The 21233-nt window shown below is 40.0% G+C and overlaps 1 non-coding gene across 1 annotated transcript; it reads left to right on the plus strand.

Moving 5' to 3' along the window:
* Positions 1-14864: 14864 nt before the first annotated feature.
* Positions 14865-14967, plus strand: LOC119816019. The gene has a single exon (XR_005285673.1). It is a non-coding gene; the product is annotated as a U6 spliceosomal RNA (small nuclear RNA).
* The last annotated feature ends 6266 nt before the right edge of the window (positions 14968-21233 follow it).

Genomic DNA, 21233 nt, shown 5'->3' on the forward strand with positions numbered 1-21233 from the left:
ATAACTGTTGTGAAATACAAAACGTGTAGGATAGAGCACTGTGCTGGCTAATTTTATGTCAACTTGACACAACCTATAGTCATCTGAGAGGCAGAAATCTCAATTAAGAAAATGTCTCCGTAAGATTCAGCAGTAAGCAGGCCTGTGGAGCGTTTTCTCAATTAGCAACAGACGTGGAGAGCTCAGCCCAATGTTGCTGGCGCCACTATATGCTGGTAGTTCTGGCTTCTATAAGAAAGCAGACTGAGCAAGCCATGAGAGGCAAATTAGTAATCAGTACCCCTCCATGCCCTCTGCATAAGCTCCTGCCTCCAGGTTCCTGCTCAGTTTGAGTTCTTGTGTTGGCTTTCTTCAATGGCTAAAGCCAAATAAACCCTTTCCTTCCCATGTTGCTTTTGGTCATGGTGTGTCACCACAGTGTTGCAGGAATCTTTCTGCACTCCAGCACCAATGAGAGTGGAAGAAAAATTCCACCAGTGGGCCAAGGCCACAATGGTTCCTCCAGAGTCCAGTTTTCGTTATTTCATTGCATACTTTAAAACCGCAAGGTGGGCACGACAAGCAAGTAAGATTTTACAGAAGCCTTCTTGACAGTCAATGGGTTGTTAACGACAACAACCCATTATTTCAGCTATTTCTCCAGGTCATTCTGTTCCAGGAACTTGGCAAGTAAGCAGTACAATCAGTGCTTTAAGCAAGTCACTAAATAAACCAGTAAATCAGTTCTAATAATTGGTCTTTTTTCCCTTCTTCTATTGCAACATTCATAACAACCCTAACTAAAACAAACCAATTTGGGGGAATGTTATTTCTTTAACATGTCCTGTGAACCACCTGCAATCCAAGGTGCTCTGAATATCCAAGGTCAGATTTAAACAAATCTAGTATCTGACAACGGGATGCATTTGCTTCTCATACCAATCATTTAACCCAGTTGCTGAAGGAGTCCTCCAAGAGAATAAAGTGTGAACTACCTTCATGGGAGTCTCGGCGAGCAAAGCTAATGTTCCTTGTATGAGCAATACATTCTGCACTTACCTGACCGCCACTGTACCAAGACCATTGTGTTGTGGTTATTTTCTTATTGTCTTTGCTAGTTAAGAACTCTTTAAGGGGAAGGACTGTATTTAGTCCACCTATATCCTCTATACTTGTAAGAAGATCTAGAATATGGCAAACTAATTTGTAAAACTAGTAATTATTTTTAATTTACACTTCTCTATGACATCCTTTTGTTGTTTTCATAAGCTATGTTAAATCAGCATGGGCATGGGGTTAAAAATACTATGCAATGATGATCTTCTAAAAGTATTTGGTGCATTACCAATGGGTGAGGTCCTACTATATAATCACTTGTGAGTATTTATCAGAGACTGTATATATATATATATATATATATATATATATATATATATATATATATAGACAGGCAGAGGTGGTACAAGTCTTAATCCAAGCACTTGGGAGACCGAGGCAGAGGGATCTCTGTGAGTTTGAGGCCAGCCTCATCTACAATACGAGTTGTAGGACAGCCAAAGTTGTTACAAAGAGAAACTCCATCCTGAAAAACCATAAATAAATAAACAAATAAATAAATAAATAGAAAATATTTTGATTTATGTATCAAGGCTACACAACCTTAAGGCTAAAAGTTGATGTCAAAACACACAAAAAGTTTGAAAATCTATAGATAATTATTTTTTAATTCAGTCTCCCTTTATTATTTTAGAGCATTTCTAGCATGCTCGCATTCGAATCTGAAAGTATGATGTGTCCTGGTGACAGAATTATAGTTTCCCACCATCTGTCCTCATTGTCATCCTTGTCTTTCTTTTTCTTCTCTGGACAAGGAACTTCTGGGCTGCTCTTGGCTCTTCCTCGGAAAGTGACTCTTCCTTAATGTGTTTGTTTTTATGCTGTTCGTTTTTCCTCTTTACTGATGTCTGCGATTCTATTATCTGTTCCAGCTCCTATATTTTAGCTTTGATTTTAATCTTAGCTCTCTTTTCTGTCTTTTCAATAATTTCGTCCTCTTGATCTGCCTCTTCTATTTGGAGTTTTTTAGAACAGGTTGAAAGTGTAGAGCCACCAGAGGGGTTGTTAAGTCTTCACTTCACTTCTGTGTTCCTACTTTTCTACTTTTCCTACTGTCTTTCCTAGTCTGCTTATTTTTCTTGTCCCAGAGACCATTTTGAGTTGTTTTAGGTTGATCAACAAAACACTAGGTATTGTCCTTGCCCTTGGGCCTTTGTCCTTGCTTCTTCCTCACCTGGAAAGTTCTTTCCACACTGTTTCATGCCCCATAACTACACCACTCCCCTTTCCCATGTGTCTTCAAATACTACATTCTCCTGGAGCTTTTTCCTCGGTGTCCATCCTGCTCAAACAGCACAGCTCTCTCCCTGCAGCTTCACATTCCATGCTTCTTCCAGGCATTCCCCTTTCTTGTCTCCTTCTGCACTTCATATCAAAAGGATCTGTACTGTTATAAGATACACTATTGATTTTGATACTATAAAAAAGGAAACATGCCATTAGCTAAGCTGTTGCAGGCCATTGATTAAGACTCATTCAGATTGAATAAAGAAGAGAAATTGTGGCTTACAATCAATGAAACGTGTTCATTTAGAGCATCTATTGTTATCTCATTTGGGTAAAATGAAGATTTTATCTTTTTAACTACTTCTCCAGTGTGTTGAAAAAAAAAGAGACATTTAAGTTTTGGTTTTTCAAATGATTTTTAATGTTTGAAAATATTAACATTTAATTCTTTGTTAAACGTGAGAAAATAAAAATTCCTATGTTTGGAAAGAAGATCAGAGCTAATAAAACCATTAGAAAATAATACAGCAAATGTTTCAATAGAGGATTGCATGGAATGTTTTTTGAAAGCAGAAAAAGGTATCATTCCCAAAGCCAGACTGCAGAAGGCCTCTGAGGGAGATGCTGACCAAGCTGGTCTAGCAGATATTTTAGACAGCTGTCTGTATCTCTAGGCTTTTAAGCATCAAGAAGAACTGCATAGAAGATTAGGAATGCAAAAGTAAGGTCAGAAGAATAGGGGTGGTTCCACATAAAAAACTGCATTGTGTCTGAGAGTGTACCAACCTAAGGCAGCAGTTCTCAGTCTTGAGTGGGAATTAGAACCTGGAGGACTTGCCAAACTGGATTCTGTGGTACTTGTTCCAGAGAATCTGATCTAAAAGGATGGGACAGGACAGCAATAGACTCTATGTGTTCTAACTGCTACCCAACTGATGTGGAGAGAGCCTGAGTCTCTAACAAAGACATGGTCTTAGTCGCTCACTTTCCAAAGCTTTGCCTTACCTTTCCATTTTATTCTGATTTTAAAAAGCCTAGAAGATGCAATCATGAGACGTCTGCTGTTTCTGCCTCCATCCCTCCCTCAACCTCTTTACTCTGCTCACATGTAGATACTCTCTTGCCCCAGGCCCTTTGCTCTTGCTCATCTTTTGGCTGGAAATGGCCATCAGTAAAGATTGGGGTTGGCTCTAAAAGAAAGAAAACTCAGTTACTGTGGCTTATATCAGTGTATATCTCCCAAAGAAATACATTCAGATGCTTGTTTAGTTGTTCCAGGATGGCTCCCCATTCCCAGAGACCCTGGCTTCCCCAAACTGGCAAGGTGTTCATTCTCCACAATTTCATGTGGTTCAACCAGCACAAGAATTACACAAGGCAGAGTAAGAGAATGATCAAGGCAGATGCCTTCAGGCACGTGCGAGTGTGTGTGTCTTTGTGTATGTGTGTGTGTTTGATATTTGTTATAAAACCCGGGGCTGTGTACATGATAGGTAAGTACTTGTTCACTTGTTCACTGAGCTAAAACTTTAGTCCTTGGTTCTTTGAGAACAGGTATTGCAATGTCATCTGGACTGGCCTTAGACTCACGGTTTTCCTGCCCCTGCCTCCTCAATGCTCAGCTGCGGTCTGCTAAGCAAATATCACTAAAGATTCCACTGGGCTCTTTCCATGATCTTCCATTGCTCAGAAAGTAGTCATTTGATTATAACTGATTTCTAGAGAGTCTGGCAAATCTAGTATTTATTCAGGAAACCTACACAGCCACCTGCAGTTCTCTGTGCAGATGGCTGCTGGGGGGGGGGGGGGGGGTTAGTAGATTTCATCACAATAGCAGCTTTTAAGACAGCAAAGATGTCCAGTGTGACTCACAGCGGGGCTCATGAGAAACAGATTGGCTTCAAATAATTTTAGGATTATTGTATATGGAAATTATTTCTGGAGAGTGATGCCAATAGGTGTCTTCCTTTGCTGTACCTTATTGTCCCTTCCATAAGCAAGAAGAATGATGGGAGAATTTTATTTCTTGAACACAAAAAGACCAGTACAGGTATTGAGATGGATTCTCCCTCCTGGATGCCTCTGCTCTAGGCAGTGACTCCAGGATCCAAGGTGTTCTGTCTTATAGTTCTGCTATCTTGACTTCAGCATTGTACTGGTGTCATACATTGATGTAGGAATTCCTACCGCCAGTAGCCTTTAAGTTACCCGCCCAGTTGGGTGTGGCCTCTTATACTATTTATGCAGATGTAAAGTGCACATCCAGCCTCTTTTCCAGCTGTGGTGATTCGGTTGCTGTTCTCCATTCCAGCAGAGGATTGTGATCTGTGAGTCTACCCCTAAATAAATAACCTTTTATTATACTCAGTTCTGAGCTAGTGTGAAATTTCTTTCTCAGCATCCTTCTTCAATACATGGTCAGTAGTTTTCAAGTTTCTGATTATTTGGTTCCCTTTCTTGGCTTGTACTGAAAGATTGCAAAACCCCAAGCCTGAATGGTGCTGTAATGTGACCTCTTATGCCACCGTCCTGCAACCCCTTCATTCTGCTCACATCTAGATGTTATCCTGCCTCAGGCAGGTCATCATAATGGAGAGTGTGTAGTAGAGCAAAGCTGTTCACCTCATTAGAGCCAGGGGGAGATGAAGGGAGGGAAAGAAGAGGAGGAGAGGAAGGGGAGAGGGTGAGGAGGGTAAGAGAAAGAAGGAAAGAAGTCTCCTTCCTTCTGAAGGATCCTTCTGCTTCAGTTTTGACAGACTGTGAGTAGATTTGATCAATAGGATATGGTAGGCATGTATTATAATAGCATCATCATAGCAGCTTCCTGTTTTTATATTTAACTTCCGGACCACCCCCCAAAAGAGGGACTTGAACTTGACCTCTAAGTCCTAGGAGGCCATGTGGAGAGGCAATGCCTATGAAGCCACTCCAACCAGGCTGAAACATAAGTGTCGTGGTGAACATTCCTGCCCCAGCTGGGTTTGCAACCAAATGTAATCACGTAATTGAAGGCTATCCGGTGGATGAGCCCAGCCAAATGAGGCAGAAGACCTGGCCAGATGAGTCCAGCCATGGTAACAGGAGAAATTATAAATTTTTGTTGTTTTAAGTTCTAAGCTTTGGGATATTATGTTATGTTTACAATAATAAATGAAGCAGCAGAGGATTTTACTCTTAATACAGAGCCATTGCTGCAGCGATTTGAGCAGATTAGTAACAGAATCCGATTTATTCTTTGTGAGAACCACTCTGCTATTGTATATGAGATGAGAACATATGAGTACTTGTTAGATACACAAACAGTCCCACCTAAACCCTGTCTCCAACTCGGGCAGTTGCAGAGCGTCAGCGTTCTATAACTGATGGGAAGGAATAGCATGAATCTTCAGTGAAAGTAAAACTCTGTGCTCCACACAGGGCACTGTCCTGCCAGTGCTGGGAAGAGGATCCAGTCTGGACATGTTTTGGAGGAAGAGCTTACTTTATTGACTATACCAAGTATATGAGAAGAAGTGCTTAGAACTTTAACCCTAGTCTAGAAATATGATTATAACATTAATGACTGTAGTATGGAACTAGGGGCAAGACCATACCCCCAAATTCCATTCTGGATGAATTTGAGATGGCTACAATAGATCAATGACAGTGATGTGTATGTGAAGGTCAATGAGTAGGGAACCACAGCCTACACATGCTGCTGAGTCTGATAATTAAAGATATTTATTGCTACTTTGGAGTGAGGCCGCGTTGCTTTGCTCTGCTCCAGTTTTGCAAATAAATGAAAGATATTAGTGAACTCAAATGTTATACTTCCACATTGAGAATTAAATTTAGAAAAGCACATTGTCTGTGAGACAAAGCCCCGTGGCTTTCTTGGCACCCAGCATGCTTAACTAGTGGACTTGGGGTGATTAATGGGCAAGATTGCTCATGACCCACTTATGGGCTGTTTCTTCCATTATAAACCTGGAAGGCTAGTCGGATTCCATCTCAGCTGGAAATGCAAGCATCAGCATTAACAACTTATGAACGAAAATAAACAGAAGTCATAAGCCAGTCACCTCTGGGGGGTGGGGTATTGTTATTAGAGTAGGCCACACATTAAGGCACCTGCCTGTGTAGCTTTATTTTGTATCCTATTTCCTAAAATCTTCACAATGAAAAGTACGTTTCTAGGGTAGATCAGATGGTTTTGGTGATCAGTGTTCATCCCCTGAAAGCAAGTTACCTTGGAGTAGTAAGGACTTGTATTGACTTTTTACAGTTCTTGCCAATATAATTAATCCTTATCATAGGCTAGACAGTGAAGGATGTTTATCCTACCTTGATTTCTTCTGCTATTATGAAATACAGACCAAAAGTGATCTGGGAAAGGAAAGGGTTTGTTTGACTGTCAGGTTACAGCTCATCATCAAGGGAAGTCAGGGAAGGATCTCAGACAGATTGCTGGCCACAGACATAAAGCAAAACCAATGTATAAACACTGCATACTGCCTTACGAATTGTGGCTTCCTCAGCCACAATCCTAGAAGTGTCTGCCCAGAGGTGGCACACACACACACACACACACACACACACACACACACACACACACACAATATACATATGTATATAGTGTGTGTCTGTGTATCTGTGTCTGTGTAAGTGTTACGGTTCTGGAGGGAAAGGTATCTGACCTTTGGAAGTCAGGCTATACCTGCAGCTCTGAAGGGGGAGTTATGCCGGCCATCAGAAGCCAGGCAGTACATACAGTTCTGTTCTGGTGGGGGATGGTTTCCTCACAGGGATGTAGTCATCCTGCTCCTCTCCAAGAAAGCTGTTACAGTGCATCTCTGCCCCACTCTGCTAAGGGGGTTTTCAGCAGAGATGTCCATTACTTCTCTGCCCCACTCTGCTAAGAGGGCTTCTCTTCAGAGATATAGCAATTCTTCCCTTGCTCAGGGGAAAGTTGTTACTTCTCTGTTCCTCGCTGCTGGATTTTGTGCCCAGGGATTGGCTGGTTTTCCTGCTCAGGGATTGGTTGGATTTCATAGTGAGTTGGTCAGGGGCAGAGTCTGTTTCTTTGGTTTCAGGGCCAATGTGTGTTCCTTTCACTGACCCTTTTTAACCTTTTGACTTTGGTTTCAGGGCCAGGGTGTGTTTCTTTCACTGGTTCTGGCTTCAGCATCAGGGTGTGTTTCTTTAGCTGGCCCTTTTGCTTTATATAGCTGTGCTGGTTATGTGTGTCTTATGTCAGCTTGAGACAAGATGGAGTTATCTGAAAGGAGGGAACTCTCACCAGCAATGGAAGAGTATTTCCCTTGCTCCACATCATCTCCAGCATGAGCTGTCACTTGTTGTTTTGGTCTTAGCCATTCTGACAAGTGTAAGATGGACTATTAGAGTCATATTGATTTGTGTTTCCCTAATGGCTAAAGATGCTCAATTTTTTTAAGTGTTTCTCAGCCATTTGAGATTCCTCCATTGAGAATTCTCTGCTTAGATCTGTACCCCATTTTTAATTAAATTATTTGGTTTTATGACTTAAAGTTTCTTGAGTTCTTTATATATTTTGGAAATCAGCCCTCTGTCAGATGTAGGATTGGTGAAGATATTTTCCCATTATGTAGGCTGCTGTTTTGTCCTTTTGATGGTGTTCTTTCTTATATAAGCTTTTCAATTTCATGAGGTCCCATTAATTAATTGTTGATTAATTAATAGTGCCTGTACTATTGTTGTTAGAAAGTTGTCTCCTATGTCAATGCGTTCAAGGCTAATGCCCACTTTCACTTCTATCTTGTTATATTCTGTCCTGCCATAGGCAAAAGTAGCTTCTTTATTAACCAATGGTAATAAAAAACATATTCATAGCATACAGAGGGGACCCCCATATTATTTTCCAGTTTGGTAGAGTATAGATTTTTAAGTATGCCCTTATGGTTCCCTGAACTTCCTTGATGTCTATTGTAGTATTGCCCTTTCCATATCTAATTTCAGGCTTGTAGATTCTTTTAAACACTCAACTCCTTGTTTTATTGATTCTTTGTATTTTATTTGTTTCTATTTTATCAATTTAAGCCCTGAGTTTGATTGTTTCTTCTCATCCACTCTTGCTGGGTGTTTTTTCTTGTTGTTTTTTTAGAGCTTCCAAATGTATTGTTGCTTTTAATATGAGATTTCTCTGTTTTGTTTACTTAGTGTAGGCACACAGTGTTACAGACTTTTCTCTTTGAGCTGCCTTCATTATGTCCCATAAATTTTGGTATGTTGTGTTTATATTCTCCTTTGATTATAAAAAGCTTTTAATTTTATCCTTAATTTCTGTCCTGACCCAATTTTTATTGAGTAGTGAGTTGTTTCATTCTTAAAAGTTTGTGTTCTCTCCATCATTTCCATTGTTGTTGATATCCATCTTTGATTATGGTGGTCAGGTAGGAGACAGGATGCAATTTCTATTTTTCTTTTTCTTTTTTTTTTTTTTTTTTTGGTTTTTTGAGACAGGGTTTCCCTGTAGTTTCTAGAGCCTGTCCTGGAACTAGCTCTTGTAGACCAGGCTGGCCTCGAACTCGGAGATCCGCCTGCCTCTGCCTCCCGAGTGCTGGGATTAAAGGCGTGCGCCACCACCGCCTGGTGCAATTTCTATTTTTCTGTGTTGGTTAAGAATTGCCTTGTGTCTTAATTGTGGTCAATTTTGAAGAGAGTTCCATGCACTTTTGAGAAGAAGCTTCATTATTTAGTGTTTTGTTGAAATATTCTGTAGATATCAGACTTGTGTTTTTGCATGGTATTGGGGAGTCTGCCATCCCAGAGTGAAGTTAAGACACAGGCCCAGATAGATGATATAATCTGGAATATGGAAATGCAATTTCTACATTTTTTTTCTCATGGTTTATTTTTTTTTTATATTTAAAAATTTCCATCTCCTTCCCTCCTCCTACCCCCTCCCTCCGCTCCTCCTCCCCCTTCCCTCCCCTCCTTCTCCCCATTCCCTCCCCTTCCCTCCACCCATACCTCCCCACCCTCCCTCTCAAGGCCAAGGAGCCATCAGGGTTCCCCACTCTATGCTAAGTCCAAGGTCCTCCCAACTCGCCCCAGGTCCAGGAAGGTGATCGACCAAGCTGAGAAGGCTCCCACAAAGCCCGTCCATGCAGAAGAATCAGAGCCCAGCGCCAATGTCCTTTGCTTCTCAGTCAGCCCCCGCTGTTGGCCACATTCAGAGAGACAGATTTGGTCGCATGATCTATCAGTCCCATTCCAACTGGAGTTGGTGATCTCCCTTTAAAAGCATAATAAATGTAATTTATTCTCTACTTCAATGTCACAAATTCTTCATGTTTGAGGAGAGTAAAATTTGGGAGTGCATTGGTCGTGTTTTAATGTATCCTCAGTAAATAAATTCCAAGGATAGGCATAATTTCATGTGCATTTTCCTCATGTAGTAGTTGGCACAAATTAATTTATGATAACATGAAAAGCCTGAAGAATATTGGTTGTTTTGTTGTGCCAAGTGCTGTATTGTAGAACCCACTCAATCATTTTCTCATCTGAAAAAGAAATAGCAAAAACCTATACTAATATGTTGCCCTGACAACTAAATGATACCATGTTCTTAGCAAGTGTTCATTGTTGGTTATAATTACAAACTGTCAGGTGGCATTTGTAATCATGGTTTTAAAACAATTTTTATAATGTGTTTTGATCAGAGTCATCCTCCATTCCCTTCTCTCTCGTTCCTCTCCTATTTCCCCAAACACCTTGCCTTCTGACTGTCATCTGTGTGCCCCATCCTCCTCTGAGCCCACCAAATCCTGCCTGCATGTGCATAGGTATATAATTATCTATTGGAGCACGGATAGATATTTAGGGGCTGCATCCATGAAAAATATTGCTCTTCCCCTTTCAAAAACTATCAGTTACCTAGGAATGGGACTTCATCTGTCCTGCTCTGTCCATGATGGAATTTTTGGCTAGCTTGATCTAATGAATGCAGTAACAGATGACATAAGTTCATGCGTAAGATGGCCATGTAATGTCCAACAAATAATGTTTTGTCACTGATGCCATTGTGTACGGCTCTTATAATTTTCCTGTTCATTTCTTCTGAGATTATTTCTCATCCTGGGGTATGAATTTGATCTACCCTTTCATCTCCACTATGCTACTGTGTGACCTTAGATTACACCTCTGTAGGATGATGACAATGTTCTTGATTTGTCTATAAAATGGTCATTAAACAACTATACTATAAAAATGTTAGATTTAACTATAAAACTTAGTATCTGAGCTAGGAATGTGTGTGCTTAATCAAAAAATTATGAAGAAGGCCCTTGTGTATAATCTAGTATATATAGTCTGCATAAGACAGTAAGTGTACCCAGAAGAGTGAATAAGGAGATTATGTCTTTGAATAGCTGATGCTACCTGACAAAACTGAAGGAATTTTAGATATAATTTTAGCCCCAAGATAGTTTAACTTTAAATTAATCAAAAAGGAGTTTATCTTGAGTGACCCAAACCTAATTAAATGAGACCTTAAACCGGACGGGTCAAAAGAAGTGATTGAAAAGAGAATACAGGTTCTAGCCTTGAAGAAACAAGATGCAGGAACACAAGGATGATGTATAGAGTCTTTAAAATGCCAGCCTGGTTGACAGAGTGAGTTCCAGGACAGGCTCCAAAGCTATAGAGAACCCTCTCTCAAAACACTAAAACAAAACAAAACAAAAAGCAAACAAACAAAAGTCATGTGACACAGAACCAAAGCAATCTTAGAAACTAACAATGACCCCTGACCAGTAGCCAGCAGGGAAGCATAAGCTGGAGTTCTGCAAGGGCAATAACTGAATTCTTACAAATTACTGAGTTTTAGGATCATGAGCCTTGGGCTATCATAGTCCAGATGATTCATATTATCCTTGTAAGAGTCTGAGTAGAGAATGATTCATGGTATGATGCCTACACTTCTGAACTACAGAATTGCAAGCTAGTATAAAGTTTTGCAATAAGTCTGTGGTCCTTCATTTACAGCAATGGAAGGCAAATACAATATGAACTTATTCATATCGACGATGAAAGTTACTATACAAAATAATAAATGATAAAAGTCTTATAAGTTATAATTTCTAATAGATGTGGTCTATTTGCTGGTACATTCTGTTTCACATTTTGTGAAGGATCAAATTAGGTATGGTTCTTCAGGACAGGGGTTTTCCAGACTGTGGGTTTGAAGCCTACCTTTTCTCATAAAAGGGAGTGTTCTTGGAAAAGGAGTACCTGCAGGATTGAAACATAGAAAGTTGTGATTTCTTATAATGTAAATTTATAAAGCAAGGAGAGTTTTAAGAATGAAGCAATGGCAGGGTGTGTCAAACACAAATGAGAGGTTTAGAAAGCATGGACTTTGTGACACTATTCCCATCTACTCAGTTTAGAAAACCAATGCTAGAACAAAGTAAGGATGTCACCCAAATCCAACTTGATAAGCTAATGAATTTTATTGGGGTTCTTACAGGAATGTGGGTGAGAAGCTACTTATGGGAGCATAAATAAGTCAGGCAACAGTGTCTCCAAAGCCACTTCAAAATGTGTGCTAGTTCTTGAAAACTGGAAACTGTAGAACCTGCAGGCAGCTCGACAAATTGTAGAGTGTCTTTTCTAGGTAGCGCAGTGGATCTGAGACTCTTCCAAACAACTAAGCTCATCTCTGCTTCTTCTAGCCAGTTCATTGTTCTCTGCTTCTTGTAGGTAGCTCAGATAATCTCAACTTGTCTCTCAGCAGTCATTAATACTTATATATTCTAGAGCTGGAAAGATCTAGTGAATACATCCAGGTTCATGGACTTCCTGAAGCTACGGATTATTAAAAAGCTTTTCGGCAAGTCGGAATGGTTTACATTCTCCTATGATATCTGGTATCTTTTATCTTAAGATGTGTTATGGTTAAGTTTCTCTGGCTGCAACCAAGAGCAACTTGGAGAGGAAATGTCTTCTATTACCATTTAAGTTTTAACTGTAGTACATGATGAGAAAAAGTCAGGGCAGGGATTCAAGCAGGAACCCATAAGAAGGAACTGAAGTATGAACCATGGAAGAATGCTGCTTACTGGCTTGCCATGCATGTTATGCTCAGCCTGCTTTCTTATCATACCCCAAAACAACATACACAGATGTGATCCTGCCCACAGTGAGGTAGGCCCTTCTATTTCAACCATTAATTAAGAAAATATATATTTAAAGATTTAAAGTTCTTGTCATCTCAGTCTTCCACTTGTTTGGTTAGAGTTAGAAGAAATTTAAATCTTTGAAGAAAGAAATAGAAGAAGTCACCAGAAAGTGGAAAGATTGCCCCATGCTCTTGGGTATGTAGAATTATTATAGTAAAATATGGCAATTTTACCAAAAGCAATCGACGGATTCAATACAATGCCTATCAAAATCCTAGCAAAATTCTTCACAGACCTTAAAAGAACGATTTTCAACTTCGTATGAAAAAGCAAAAAAAACTCAGGATAGGCAAAACAATCCTGTACAATAAAAGAACTTCTGGAGACATCACAATCCCTGACTTCAAACTCTACTACAGAGCCACAGTACTGGAAAAAAAAACAGGTATTGGCATAAAAACAGACAGGAGGACCAATGAAACTGAATCGAAGACCCGGATATCAATCCACACGCATTTGAACACCTGATTTTTGACAAAGAAAAAAAAAATTTCAGATGGAAAATAGAAAGCATATTTAACAAATGGTTCTAGCATAGCTGGATATAAATATGTAGATGAATGAAAATAGACCCATATCTATCACCATGTGAATCCGAATGGATCAAAGACCTCAACATAAAGCCAGCCACACTGAAGCTTATAGAAGAGAAAGTGGGAAGTACACATGAATGCATTGGCACGGGAGACTACTTCCTAAATATAACCCCAGTAGCACAGACACTGAGAGAAACAATTAATAAATGTGACCTCCTGAAACTGAGAAGCTTCTGGAAAGCAAAAGACATGGTCAACAAGACAAAACAACAGCCTACAGAATTGGAAAATATCTTCACTAACCCCACATCAGACAGAGGTCTGATCTCCAAAATATACAAAGAACTCAAGAAACTGGTAATCAAAAGAACAAATAATCCAATTTAAAAAAATGGAGTACAGACCTAAACAGAGAACTCTCAACAGAGAAATCTAAAATGGCTGAAAGACACTTAAGGAAATGTTCAGCATCCTTAGTCATAAGAAAAATGCAAACCAAAACAACTCTGAGATTCCATCTTACAACTGTGAGAATGGCCAAGATCAGGAACAATGATGACAACTAAGGCTGGAGAGGTTGTGGGGAAAAAGGAACACTTCTGCATTGCTGGTGGTAATGCAAGCTGGTACAGCCCCTTTGGATGTCAGTGTGGTGATTTCTTAGAAAATTAGGAAACAACCTTCCTCAAGACCCAGTAATACCACTCTTGGGCATATATCCAAAGAATGTTCAATTGTGCCTCAAGGACATGTGCTCAACTATGTTCATAGCAGCATTATTTGTCATAGCCAGAACCTGGAAACAACCTAAATGCCCCTCAACCTAAGAATGGTTAAGGAAAATGTGGTACATTTACAGAATGGAGTACTACACAGCAGAAAAATGACATCTTGGATTTTGCAGGCAAATGTATGGAGCTAGAAAACATCATTTTGAGTGAGGTATCCCAGACCCAGAAAGACAATTATCACATGTACTTACTCATAAGTGGTTTTTAAACATAAAAGCAAAAAAAAAAAAAAAAACAGCCCACAAATCACAATCCCAGAGAACCTAGACAACAATGAGGACCCTAAGAGCGACATAGATAGATCTACTCTACATTAGAAGTAGAAAAAGACAAGATCTCCTGAGTCAATTGGGAGCATTGGGACCTTGGGAGAGGGTTGAAGGTGAGGGGAGAGGCAGGAAGGGGAGCAGAACAATATAGAGCTCAATAAAACTCAATTTAAAAAAAGAAAATATATTTGCAGACTTGCCTACAGGCCAATCTGATAGAGGTATCTTTTCAATTGATGATCCTTCTTCCCAGATGATCCAGGCTAGTGTCAAGGTAACAGAAAACTAACCAGTACAAGGAGCTTCCTTTCAGGATAGAGCAGATAGTAGCTTGAATGAGAATGACAATGGCTCCTATAGGCTCATACGTTTGAATATTTGGTCTCCAGTTGGGGGAACTGTTTTGGAAGGATTAGGTATGGTCTTGGAGTAAATGCTTCACTGGGAACAAGTTTTGATGTTTCAAGTGATTCACAAAGTTTCCAGTGTGCTTCTCTGTCTCCTTCTTATGGATCAAGATGTGCGTTCTCAATTGCTGTTCCAGCCACCTGCCACCATGTCTTCTCTCCACTATCATGGACTCTAACCCTCTGGATTGTAAGCCCAGTTAAGTAGATTGATTTTATGTTTCCTTGGCCATGGTGTTTTATCATAACAGTAGAAAAATAAGTACAATTAATGCATTTTTTAAAAAATAATTAAGACAAAATGTTTTATATCCCTTTTAACCTCCTGTGTTTGTGGGTTTTTTGGCAGAAAATATATTAAGAGTGGAAAGATATAGAAAAGATAAGCATGGATCCTGTGTAAAGATAACATAGCCATTCATGAAAAATTCCTTATTTTTCTATCAGAGTTTTAGAGATTTCAAACTCACTTGTAACAGACTGTGAAATTATATTATGTATTATAAAGGCTACATATATGAATTTAGTAATGCTGAATTAAGCAATGATTGCTTAGATATGATCAACCCCAGAGGCACAAAAATCAGCAAAAGAAACAAATTAAATGCCATTAATAAAAACCACAATATTTTTCTTCTTTCATTTTTGCAATTAGGTTTATGTAGCCTTGGCTGGCTTGGAACCCACTACGTAGACCAGACTGACTTCAAATTGGCAAAGATCTACTTGACTCTGCTTCCCAGGTTCTGGGATTAAAGGTATGAGTTGCCATGGTTGGCATAACTTTTGTCATTTAAAAGACATGACATTAAGGAAATGAAAAGGAAGTAGACAAGGCACAGAATGAGGAAACCATGTTTTTAAATCACGCATCTACGAAGGGACTCAACCTGAAATGTATGAAGAACATGTGCGATTCACCCACAAAATGACAGTCAACCAATTTTAAAAAGGCAAAGGCTCAGAACAGATATTTCCGAATTTAAAAAAAGAAGAAAATGGAAGACAAAAAGCTATACAGTTTTAATTAAATATGCCCACTGAAGATGTGTATATACCAGTAGCCACCAGGGTAATGCGCTCTCTCTCTCTCTCTCTCTCTCTCTCTCTCTCTCTCTCTCTCTCTCTCTCTCTCTCTCTCTCTCTCTCTCTCTCTCTCTTGCTCTCTCTCTCTCAAACACACACACACACAAAGACACAAACACTGACACCCAGGGATGGTTATTACAAAATGGTAGTGGTAGTCTTTCTTTGTCACACTGATGTCTGAATAATTACATCTGCCCCAGCGTACAGGCCTTTCCCATTTCTTCTCTACTGTTTCCGTTACAGCACAGCCCCCTTAGGACTGTGTATGTCCACTCTGTTTACTCCTCAGTTTTTCTTTAGCTGACATCTGTCACCTTTATCAAGTAGTTATGTCTGCTTGTTCCTGAGTGTCATTTTTTTTTTTTTGGTTACTTGTCAATCTCTCTTAGTTCTTCTTGGATTGGCTCAAATCATTTTCCATTGTGAACTTTGAGACGTAAGCATGGGAAACACTGGAACAAAAAACGTTCTGTTTCTGTAACAAATTCCACGGCCCAAAGCAACTTTCAGAGAAAAGATTATCTGAACTCACAACTCCAGGTCACAGTCCACCACTGAGGGAAGTCAAGGCAGGACCCTGAAGCAGGAACTAGGGGGGAACACTGCTTGCCAGCTTGCTTGCTGATTTTCTTAAACAGCCCCGGAACACCTGCTTGTCCAGGATTGTGGGCAATTAGCAACCAAGACAATGCCCCACAGACACATGCCCACAGGCCAAGCTGATTTAGGCAATTCCTCAAGGAGGAGCTCTAGTTGACAATAAACTAACCAGCACAAGGAGAATAAAGAGAAAATGTTCCACATTAGACCCCACCCACTTTCTTTCTACCACCCCCCCATCCATTAACCAAGAAGTTCCTTCTCTTCCTAAAAGAGGGTATGAACTAACCTCTCTATAAAGAAACAAAGATTTAGGTTTGTGCTCCAACTCTTAGATAACTACACATCTTAGCTGGTGCCCACTTAGGATCAGGCTTCAAGTAAGTTTTGTTATTTTTGGCATAATTATTTTTGGCATAATTCCTAAAAATCTTCAGAAAATGTGCATTTATTTCTGTATAATGAATGATATGCTAATTCCTCCCATTTACATTGCATCATAAGCATATACCTATTTTCCTGTGTATATTTTAAACAGTTTTGGACTATGTACATGTAGCGAGGCACATGAATCTTAAGTGTGCACCCAGGACTTATGTCCACACAACCTTCACTCAAATCAAATCATAGTTTAAGAGCTCTTAAAATCTTTTGTTTGGGACTCTATCACATGTTTATAGTTTGAGGAAATTTGAGTTTTTGTATATGTGACTCTTGTCCATAAATATAACTCTTGGAAATTAAAACCGTAATTTTGAAATATTTTACCAGTCCAATAAAAGTAACAATCAATGACATATTAGCATATTGGCCAATATGCTAATTAACTAATACTACATATTAACTAATATGTGACTACTTTTAATGAAAGAATGACAATACTAGGCATTGGTAGAGTACTGCTTACTGTTTACGTCATCTCACGTCTTTCAGGGTCTAGCTTCACAGAAATCACATGCATCTGGTGATTTTCATTTTCATCTGTTGCTGTGTCATGTTCATTTGAATGTACACACATACACAAACACACACACACACACACACACACACACACACACACACCTCAGCTTTCCACAAAGATGAACTGAACTGGAAACTAGAGATACTCGCAGGTCCTCATGCAGGCTGCTGAGAACCCAGAATGATCCAAGGGGTCGCTGTCACACATTCTGAGAACCACTACTCCACGCCATTCTCATCACCCCAGGCCACCTCTTGGGGAACCTGTTCTGACAGTCCCCAAGATAGTCCATAATTAGACTTATATGGAGTCCACATGTGTCGATACAACTAGTTTCTAGTTTAATATAAAGAATTAAGAACATGCATCTTAGTGAACACGCAGACTCATTCCTTTTGGGATGAAATTTCTTGGGACATAAGATAAGCAGCTGCTTAGCAAAACAGACCTTTGAGTCTTGGAAATATTCTCACTTGCTGAAGCTTATTTTCATTGCATTGTGATGGAGTCTAAAAATGCCCAGTATGAAGCAGCTCAGGAGCTGCACCCCACCACTTATTTCTAAGAAAGTCAGTCAAGGAGAGGAAAGCAGAAGGGGCATTGCCTCCTTTATTGATACAGGTATATTGTTTTCTTTTTATGCAGAAACAATGGTGTTGCCATTTAAAACTACCTTCTGTTCCTTCTCGTTAATAGAGAGGCAGATTGCTTTTCATGACAAAGGCTCATAAAAATTCATGCCAGATGCATCACCTCAGATTTATGATATTAAAGGTGCAATCACTAAAGTGGGCCTGGGATTCTCCAAAACTCTGTTACCACAGAAAGGTTCAAAGAAATATGGCCCTCCGCCAGACTTGCAGAAGGGACTACAAAGGAGAAGCTATTCCTTCCTGGTTTGAAATGATGTATCCTTAAACAACATCAACAATAAAATGAGCATCCCCTCTTCACTTTCCACAGCTCTCCTAATGTCAATGCAATCATTTGTTAAGTTCCTGGCAGCTTTTATGGTAGGCGGTCATTTTATTTTTGCATTGTTAAGGATCGCTGCACATCCTAGGTGCGTGCTCTGCCACTGAACCTACTTTCCCAGCGCTGCACTGCTTTGAAAGGGGACTAACCAGAATTGAGGGAGTTGCGTTTTGTGGAATTGAGAAGAAGAACTGCAAAAATACCCAAAAAACAAAACAAAAAACAAAAAAAATCCATCTTATTTTAAGATTTTCATACAATTGTAAGTTGTATATTTCACCTTACGGAAAATACTTTAAATAATCCTATAATGGTTAAGAACCACATATTCTTTGAAAATCAGAGGCAACTTTGAGGAGGTGTCATTTGGGGAGGACAGAACATTGTGTAGTGGGCTAGAGAAGATGTGCTACTTGTCTGTGGACAAAGAATGCTAAACTGAAATGGGTAATGGGAGTGGAGAAATGAAGATGAGCTGGAACGCTGTTTCCAGTGATCTGAGTATTATTCTGTAGCTGCTGAGCAGGAATGCTTTACATTTGAACGGAGCGAGATCTGACAGGACCATCAGTTGGCAACAAGATTCTGTATCTATGGGAGAGATCTGAAGGGAAAAGCTCAAACCCCTGAATGTTGAGGAAGCAGAACAGCTCCAAGGAAGGAGAGAGAAGCTTCCCACACAGGAAGGTATGATTTATAGATGGATCAGCAGCTGGGGATGGGATCTGATGAGGTCAAGCAGAACAAGACTGCCCCAAGGTTCAGCACCGGCTATGGATTGCTGAAACAAATGGGCAGGACAGATGGAGAGCCGAGCCCTATTTTTTATTAATTACGCGCAATTTGAACACTGTCTGTTTAACTCTTGACATCTATAAGAGGAAACCACGTAGAGGAGGACAGAGCAAAGCTCACCTCACAGGGGTAAGAGTCATTACACAAGCAGAATTAAAGGTTATTGGATGAAGCCACTAAGGGAAACCAGATTTCTTAACCTGTGATAAATTAAAGATTTGCTTCCTGTTTTGAATTACTTTCCCGGAAGCTCATTGCTGAACCTCAAACCCAGGTGTTGACAGTTCTATATGTTTTCTGAAGGATTCTGTTGTGCCCTATATTTGAAATTTCCTTCCTCCTTTAATGCCTGGAGTTTGAAGATTATGTATAAAACATTTAAAATGCTCTGCTTTCTAAGTTCTCACATGAACATATTCACATTTTATCATCTGTTAAATCAAGAAATGTATTAATGATCATTGGGTGGCATGTCATATGACTGGCAGAATATTTTCATTCTTTGAGATGTATAAATACATCCCATGTTGACATAGGGTCATTCCTGATAGTCCTGTAGTTTGGCAAGCTTCTCTCCCATAATCTGTTCTTCAGCTCTCTAAAATGGAAGACAAATCTACTTAGAGAAGAAGTAGAACACTGTGTGGGTATTCCCGCTTATCAAGAATGCCCTCTGAGGAAGGATAAGATAAGAACCAGGCCCTACCCCACCAGAAACTCTGAGTGTAGATACATCTTATCAGGATACAAACTCAACACATATCCATTGCTTTCTAAATACCAACAACAAACATGTTGGAAAGAAAACAGACCAAAAAAGCCAGTCATAGTAGCCTCAATGAATACTCTAGGGATAAACCCAACCAAAAAAGTAAAAGACTTCTGCAATGGAAACTTTAAGACACTGAAGAAATTAAAGAAGCTACTAGAAGGTAGATCTACCATGCTAATGGCTCAGCCCAATGAATACTGAGAAATGCTTACCAAAAGTCACTTCCAGATTCAATGTGATCTGTATTAACACTCTAAAAGGGAATAGAACAAACAATTCTAAAATGCACACAGAAACACACACCCCCACACAGAGGGGGTCGGAGAATGAGAATCAATGGAATCCTGAGTGAAAGACTACAATTGTCACAGTGTCTGATTTTTAGATAATATTGCAGAGTCATAGTAACACAAAGAGCATGGTACTTGTACAAAAACAGACACAAGGATCAAGGGAAACAGAACAAACAACACAAACAAACATCCTTAGACCTACAACCACTGGATTTCTGACAAAGACGCACCCTTTCAAAAGAAGATTCAAGTGTCAAGTTTTCAGAGCCCTAAATTGGAAATACATGTCCTAAGTACAGAAGAAGCAGTATATGGTAGAAACCCAGGCACATCTTGGGGCTTAGCAGAACCAGGCTCACTTTGTATGTCTTAGGGCATAGTGCCAAAAGGCTTCAAGTCTCCTGGATTTGTGAAGCTCCACTGTGTGAGAATCACATGGTACTGTAGTGACACCTGGTCAAAAATGGTGCTGTGATGGATGAATCTGAGGTTAAGAGCAAAGATCCAGCAGGTCTGCATATCCCAGAAGGGTGCCAAAATGAACAGCAAAAAGAATGCCCCTCCCACATAGCAGAAGACAAGGAGCTTCTTTTGTAGCCAGAGCCTAGCAAAGGAGGTCCTAGGAGACCCTAGAAGGCAGAGTTCTCTGAATGGGGATCAAACACTAAAGCAACATGCCCCAAAACACAGCAGAGCTCTTAATGTTAGAGGAGAATGAGCCACGTTAATTAGCAAGGGTTTCTTTTTGTTGTTGTTGTTTAATAATTATAGGATTTGGGTGCAATATAAACTTTAAAAAGTGTCTCTTTCCACCATAGAACCTTCACCTGGCATTGGATGGAGAAAATGACAGAGCCCCACATAGGAGCACCGGACTGAGCTCCCAAGGTCCCGATGAGGAGCAAAAGGAGGGAGATCATGAGCAAGGAAGTTAGGACCGTGAGGAGTGCGTTTACCCATTGAGATGGTGGGACAGATCTAACGGGAGACCACCAAGTCCAGTTGGAATGGGACTGATGGAACAGGGGACCAAACCGGACTCTCTGAATGTGGCTGACGGTGGAGGAGGACTGAGAAACCAAGGACAACGGCGATGAGCATGAACTCTACAGCATGGATGGGCTCACTGTGAGCCTTGTCAGTTTGGTTGCTCACCTTCCTGGACTTAGGGGGAGCTGGGAGGACATAGTGAAGGGAACCCTGATGGCTCTTTGTCTTGGA

Source organism: Arvicola amphibius, chromosome 5 (genome assembly GCF_903992535.2).
Source record: "Arvicola amphibius chromosome 5, mArvAmp1.2, whole genome shotgun sequence".
NCBI classification, from domain to species: domain Eukaryota; kingdom Metazoa; phylum Chordata; class Mammalia; order Rodentia; family Cricetidae; genus Arvicola; species Arvicola amphibius.